Source organism: Phoenix dactylifera, unplaced genomic scaffold (genome assembly GCF_009389715.1).
Source record: "Phoenix dactylifera cultivar Barhee BC4 unplaced genomic scaffold, palm_55x_up_171113_PBpolish2nd_filt_p 000101F, whole genome shotgun sequence".
NCBI lineage: Eukaryota > Viridiplantae > Streptophyta > Magnoliopsida > Arecales > Arecaceae > Phoenix > Phoenix dactylifera.
Window position 1 is genome coordinate 748,238 of NW_024067683.1, and position 7,662 is coordinate 755,899.

Genomic DNA, 7,662 nt, shown 5'->3' on the forward strand with positions numbered 1-7,662 from the left:
TATTTTGAGTAAATTACAAAACCAATCTAAGATTAGGAGTATATTACACTTACACCCAATAATATGAAAAACTTATACTTATCCTCCTAAAATTTATTTTTATCCAATACTTTAATCCATAACTTAACAGAATGTTAGTCAAGCTGTTAACTTTTAATGAGACCCATATGCTACGTCAGAAAAAAATTTTAAAAATGACCAAAATAATCTTACAAAAACCTCCTTGAGGTTTATGTTTATTACGCTTACATCCAATATTTTGTAAAAACCTATACTTACACCCATTTAAATTGGCAACATTAGTAAAACCATTTATCTGTTGTAAAAAGTCAAAATTACCTCTATAAGAAAATAAGGCTCCTCTTTCACTTTTTCGACTTTTGAAAGTTTTCGAAGTATTACATCTTCAAGAATCTTCTTCTCTTTGAGATTAAGCGGGATTCTATCATACTTCACCATCCCACCACGAGCGTCCCTTTTTGACGAGCGTCCTTTTCCGATGAGTGTCCCTTTCTGATGAGTGACCAACAGCAAGCTTTTTTCCAATTGACATCCGACAACGAGCATTCTTTCCGACCAACCTCCATCCTTCTTGATCAGGTTTTGTTTTCGCTTCTCCACCCACCACATCATATAGATTGGAGATGCTAGTATATTATTTGCTGATTTTAAGTTCTACTTGTCCAATACTGTAGATATAATTCCTTAAATTGTCGCTATGAATAAGAATTCGTATATCTATATATAGAGCTATAATAGCTCTAGCAGTTTATCATCAAAAGGATCCAAATTAGTACGTGCATGAGAACTCTTCTTTTTGGAGGATGTATTAGTTGCTGTTCTATAGCCTAGCGTGGACCACGGATAGGCCGGCTCAAGCGCCAAAACTATTGATGTTAGTTTCCTATAGCGGAAAATTTTAAAGGCATTCACTTGTTTAAGAGATCTAGATTGCTTTTTCTTTGGCACATGGCTCGTTTCCGATAATTCATCAAGATCAAGCTCAGACCTATGGCGTCTCATGGCTATTTTCCTATTTGGATGGATGTTATATCACTTAAGGTTACTTTGGTCATTTTTTAAATTTTTTCTGATATGGCCTTTAGTCCTGTTTAAGTTAATAGTTTTACTAACATTCTGTTAAGTTATGAGTTAAAGTATTGGATAAAAATAAATCTTAGGGGGATAAGCATAGATTTTTTAAACTATTGGATGTAAGTATAATTTATCCCTAATCTTAGGAGCTTTTTGTAATTTACTAACCATGTAGAAAAGATTTTGAATTTTCATGTGAGGTAAACAGATTCACTAACGCTGATAATTTAATCGAAGATAAGTGTAAGTTTTATAAACTAGGAGGTATAAGTGTAATAAACGTAAATCTCAAAGAGATTTTTGTAATTTACTCAAAGAATTTTTAACGAGGTTTGGCTTTTAAGGAGGATATATCATTTTTTAGATTTATTGATGTTAATATTATGGATGTTCAAGGAAACAAGTTATAAGGCTTTTATCTAGAATTTGATATTGTTTGAATTCTTGCAATTCATATATCTTATGATTTGGAACATATATTTGATTGCGTGTGTGCAGAGGGCTAAGCATGAATTTCAAAAATTTTATACGGAAAGAACAGGTTAAACATTTTAATCCAAAACATGCTTGATATTTTAGATATTTTGACTCTGGTACCAATCGAAGACAGTCTTCAACTGCACATTATATGTGGCGCAGGCTAGTCCCAATACATAGGGTGACACCCGCGTGTGCCTATCAAAGCACTCATCATATGAGCCCCCGGGTGGAGAGTCACGCTTCGTCACACGATCACGCGTGAGAGTTTTCGAAAATCGGATAGTCTCCACTAAAGCTTTGCTTTGACACCAAATATCACAAAGCCCTCAGATCCCGAGGATTGTGTGATTCAAATAAATATGCATAAATCACAACTTCTTGTGATTTAAAGATTGAGATCATATCTCAACCATAAAAGAGATCAGATCTCTTACCTTTAGAAGGAGGTTCCTTTAAGAATGCTTCGCAGCCGCACAAGCGTCCGGCCTCGATGACTCGTCCACGCGAAGCTCCGGAATGATCAGCTTTCCGGAGAGTGCTAGCTCGCAGGGAGGCAGAAGGTTGGCTGAAAGAAGGAAGAAGATGGATCTTCATAGCTCAAGAACTCCTTCTTGGGCTTTCACCTTCAGAGCTTCTCTCTCCTCTCACTCTCTTTCTGTGGTGCTCTTGATGTAGAGAAAAAGGAAGAGGAGTGGCCTATTTATAGGCCACGAATAGGGTGAGGTGTCCCTATGAGGTGTCCTGCTAGGACACATGTCACACATGCAAGCAAAAAAGGTATCCTGCTCCGCCACGTGTCACACATGCAAAGGGGTGAGGTGGCCTAGAGGGTGATATCATGGATGACCTCATGAGGCAGATGAGGTCATGGATGACATCAAGAGGAGTGTGAGGTGTCCAGGCCCGCCACATGTCACACATACAAGCAAAAGAGGTATCATGTTCCGCCACGTGTCATGCATGCAAAGGGGTGAGGTGGCCTGGAGGGTGATGTCATGGATGACCTCATGAGGCAGATGAGGTCATGGATGACATCAGGAGGAGTGTGAGGTGTCCAGGCCCGCCACATGTCACACATGCAAGCAAAAAAGGTGTCCTGCTCCGCCACGTGTTATGCATGCAAAGGGATGAGGTGGCCTGGAGGGCGATCGGGATGTGGGTCCCACATACAGTATGTGGGTCCCACCTAGGCAGGACGTGGGTCCCACATATAGTATGTGGGTCCCACATAAGTAGGACGTGGGTCCCACATACAGTATGTGGGTCCCACATAGGCAGGACGTGGGTCCCACATAGAGAAGGAAGTCCTAGTAATACTAGGATCATAATTGATTTTAATCCAATTTGACTCAAGCCAAATCTGATTTGGTTGGGGGTAAATTAGACATTTTTACCAAATCAATTTTGGTGTCAATTACGGTTTTACCAATTTCAAATCATATTTGAAATTGGTCAAGCCCAATCTCTATTACTCAATCAAATTGAGTCTAATCAGAGATCCAATCACCAATTAATCACTACAAAAGAAAGAATATCTCCCGACGCTTTGTTTGGTCTTTACCGACACTTTTAAGCGTCGGTATATTTCCTCCCCACGCCCCCCAAAGCGTGGGTAAGACGTCGGGTAGGTGGGCGTGGGCTCGGTTTAGGCCGACGCGTCAAGAAAGCGTCGCCGATCTATGCCGATGCTTTTAAGCGTCGTTCATCATCCAGGTAACCGATGCTTAAAAGTGTCGGCGAACTTGGACCGACGTTGATTACTGTCGGACTAGGCCGACGCTATAAAGCATCGTGAAAGGGCGTGCCAGTTTTCGTGCCACTTGCTTTTTTCGATGCTTAAAAGCATCGGCAAAAGAATTTTTTTTAATTTTTTTAGTAAAAGTAATTTTAATACTCTGTATACATTAAATTCTAATAAAACAAAGACACTAAATCACATATATAACAAAATACACGTCACAAACAAGAACTTTGATTACATTCATATTGTCATATTTGATTACATTGTACTTCAAAAACATTCTAAAAACCTACATGTCAAATTTCTAAGTACACAATCTACGATATGTATCAAGGGTCGACGACATCATCATCTCTACGAGTAGATGAGGTATCATCAACCTACAAGAAAAAAAATATTTTAGAAACTAAAAATACGAAAGTCATCACGCTCATACAAGGATATATTATAATTACATAAAATATTCAAATAGATTTAGTTATGTACCGGAGGAGCAAATCGTTGCAAAAAGGATGAAATATGGTCAAGCTGATCTTACAAAGATTATATCTTCAACTCTTGGCTTTGCTTCAACTCCGCCATATCAGTCATATGACTCTGCCTCATCTCCTCTATCCTTATCTCATATGACTGCTTTATTTATGCCATCTCTGTCTTCAAACTACAAACCTTTGCAGTGCTAGTACCTTGTCTGGCATCTTGGGTATATCGGCTCACTGCAGATAGCTAAGTGGGGGTAACTCCGACACCGTAACCCCTCACGCGACCATAATGTTTTAGGCCCATCAATTCGGCATAGACCTGAGCCTCGACGCGACTAGCCGCATCGGATGATGATGACTCCCCGACGCACTCTGAAATAAGATTTGTAGCTCTTTCCTATATCTCTGTCAAAAAAAAATAGTCACATTAATATTTTAAAAGTAAAATTAATAAAAAAATTGTGATCAAATAAAAAATGAATACATACAAATATATCTCTCGACTCGTCTCGGACAAAGCTGCCATCTCGGTGAGTGTGGGTCATCTTATAAAACTCTACCTCACTAGGCTTCCTTCCATGCTCTACTATCTACACATACGAAAAGTATATTGGCAAACTATATATCATGATACGTGCTATATGTTAGTAGAGTTTTAAATAGTTTCAAAAGAATTTACGAATTCATTTCTACGTCTCGCATAACTCTTCGAGCCTGAAGTATGAGGAACTGCTTGAGATGCTCGTGCAGCTCTACCAATATTAGAATATGCCTGCCAAAATAAAGGCATACAGTATAATATAATTCAATGTATATATTTGCAATCTATATTAATAATAAAGATAATATAAGATATTAAAACAATATACGTGACTTGTCCTTTTTCAGAAAACCAGTAGTGAACAAGCTCCCTCCACTGTTGAGGGTATACATCAGGAGGAGTCACACGAGCAACCTCCTCCTCTATCATACCCTCGCGCTTGAAGTCCATCTTCAATTTTGCTTTATATTCTTTTCATTTGCGGTTGAGGGACTTTAACACCCAATCATGACTCTCTGGAGGGAGTGCAAACTTACCCTATAATAAGATACAGAATGTTATAATAATATTAAACATCAAAAGTAAAATTATGGTAGTAAGCAAATTAACATACAGAAGGCGTCAAATTAAAAAAAACAAATTCAATTCATTACCTGTATGAGTCTAAGAAGCTCAACCTTATACGAAGGAAGCATGTCATTCCACTTCGTATAATTGAGCGGACACAGCTGACCCTTGCGTGCAACTGATCCTAAAAAGCTTGATAGAAGACTTCCAGCTCTATTGATGGGCTGCCCCAATTCGTTGCATCGGATGATGGTCTTCTCACCCGGAGGAAGCTTCCACACATCCTTTGCTTGAGTGGGTCCCCGTCTCATCCTCACTGTCCCTTGTCCATCTATTCAAATTAAATAAAATGTCTTAAAAAGTTGAAGACAAATATGAACATAAAAATGTGATATTTAAATCGAATTACCCTGGATCCGGAGCTCATCCTCCGGACAATCAGTAGGAGGCTCGCGCTGAGATCCTGATTCATGCTGCTGGTGCTCACATGGATGCTGGGACTGTAGGGACTGCTCAGAAGTAGATCCTACCTGAGAATGCTGGAACTCCACATCTCTAAATCGTCTCCCTCGGGGCATATTGTTACCTAGTATGCACAAAAAAGAATCAATATTTGGTTAAATGATTAATTTATACTAAATAAAGGGCTAATAAAAGAGAATATAATAACTCATTCAACGTATGCTTCATAAATTTTACTTACCATTATGAAACACATTCTCATTCAACATCCATCATAATCAAACTCGTTGGCGCATTTACTTCATCAGTTGGCACAACATTATAAGGCATACACTGAGTATAAGTATCATCGTCCTCCTCTTCCAACTTTTTTCCCATATCATACAAGTCCCTAGGTTTCGTCTTAATAACAAGAAACCAATTTTTATCTTCTGAGTCTTGCACAAAAAATACTTGTCGAGCTTAAGATGAAAAAACAAATGGATCATCTTTCAATAACACACCAGTATGTATCAACCTTGAAAAATTTACAAGTGTAAATCTATTTATGTCTTGCCTCAAACCTCTAGGTGAGTTTATATCCACCCAATCACATCGAAATAATACCACCTTAAAATTTCCATAATAATCCAGCTCATAAATATCTGTTAGAGCACCATAATAATTTTTTCCGCCTCAACCATAACTCCACTATTTTGGATTTTTCTAAATTTCTCACGCTCTTTAGTATGAAATTTAAAACCATTTATAATAAACCCATCATATCTGTTGACAATATTATTCGTACCTCGAGCAATGACTATTAACTCCTCAGAACAATTCCTCTCCATCATCACCGGTACCTAAACAAAATTATGGAAGTAATGATTAATTTCTCTCTAGAAAAATTTAAAAAAAAGCTTAATATATTAGACATCGAACCTGTTTGAAAAGCCATTCTGGAAATAACTCAACCAACCATCGTTGCTCAATCTTTGGTGTAGGACGAATGTTATGGTTGAGACTTCGCTGAGCTATTAAAAATTTTCTGCACGATCAGAAAATCTTTAATTAAGCACCAATATTACATTCTTCTGACATGATATTAAATTTAGATTTTAATTAACCGTACTAACCTGCGAGACTCGGATATTATATCACTATGAAGTAAGACATAGCGATGTGCCTGTGCCAACAATTTCTGGTCAAGAACAACACTTTCAACTTTTTCCAAAACTCTTCCACCAGATGAGAACTTGTAAACATCTGCATTCTCTATGATATCACAATTCCTTTGAGATCGATTGAAAACCGTTTCAACACCTTCAAGATATCTCGAACAAAATGTCAAACACTCCTCAGCAATATATCCTTCAGCAATCGAGCCCTCGGGATAGGCTCGATTGCGTAAATAATCTTTTAAGCGCCCAAGAAACCTTCAACAATAAATTTTTAAAATAAATATCAAAATCAAACTGATTATAAAATATGGACATTAGAGTTTAGAAAAATCACCTTTCAATAGGATACATCCATCGGTAGTGAACCGGTCCACCAAGTTTAGCTTCCGCCGCTAAGTGAATGAGTAGATGAACCATAATAGTAAAAAATCCAGGAGGAAAAATCTTTTCCATATGGCATAGTGTAAGTGCAACATTAGACTCCAATTGATCAAGCTCCTTAGGATCAAGAACTTTGGAACATAATGCCTTAAAGAATGATGATAATTGAGAAACAATTGCGAAAATTTGTTTCAGTGTTGACGATCTTAAAGCCAATGGAAAGATATCTTGCATCAAAATGTGACAATCGTGACTTTTAAGATTTGAAAGTTTTCGCTTTTTGAGATTTACGCATCATGAAATATTCGATGAGCACCCATCAGGAACCTTCATATTTTTTAGAACTGTTAGAAAAAGATCTTTCTCTTGAGTAAACATTGTATAACATGCAGGAGGTGTATAAAATTTATCATTGGCAAGCTCTATCGGATGAAGCTCTTGTCTTATGCCCATATCTTTTAAATCAAGACGCGCTTTCAAGTTATCTTTGGTCTTTCCATCAAGATTTAACAATGTTCCAATCAGGTTATCACAAACGTTCTTCTCTATATGCATCACATCAAGGTTATGTCGAAGAAGATTATACTCCCAATAAGGTAAATCAAAGAAAATGCTCTTTTTTTTCATAGTTGTTTCTGTGTAGATGCTGCCATTGAGTCATCATCATTTTCCGGACCATATACGTTGTCTTCATTCTCAAAAAATTTATCAACATCCTCAGCAACCTCTGCTATTAATCCTTCATTCATTGTG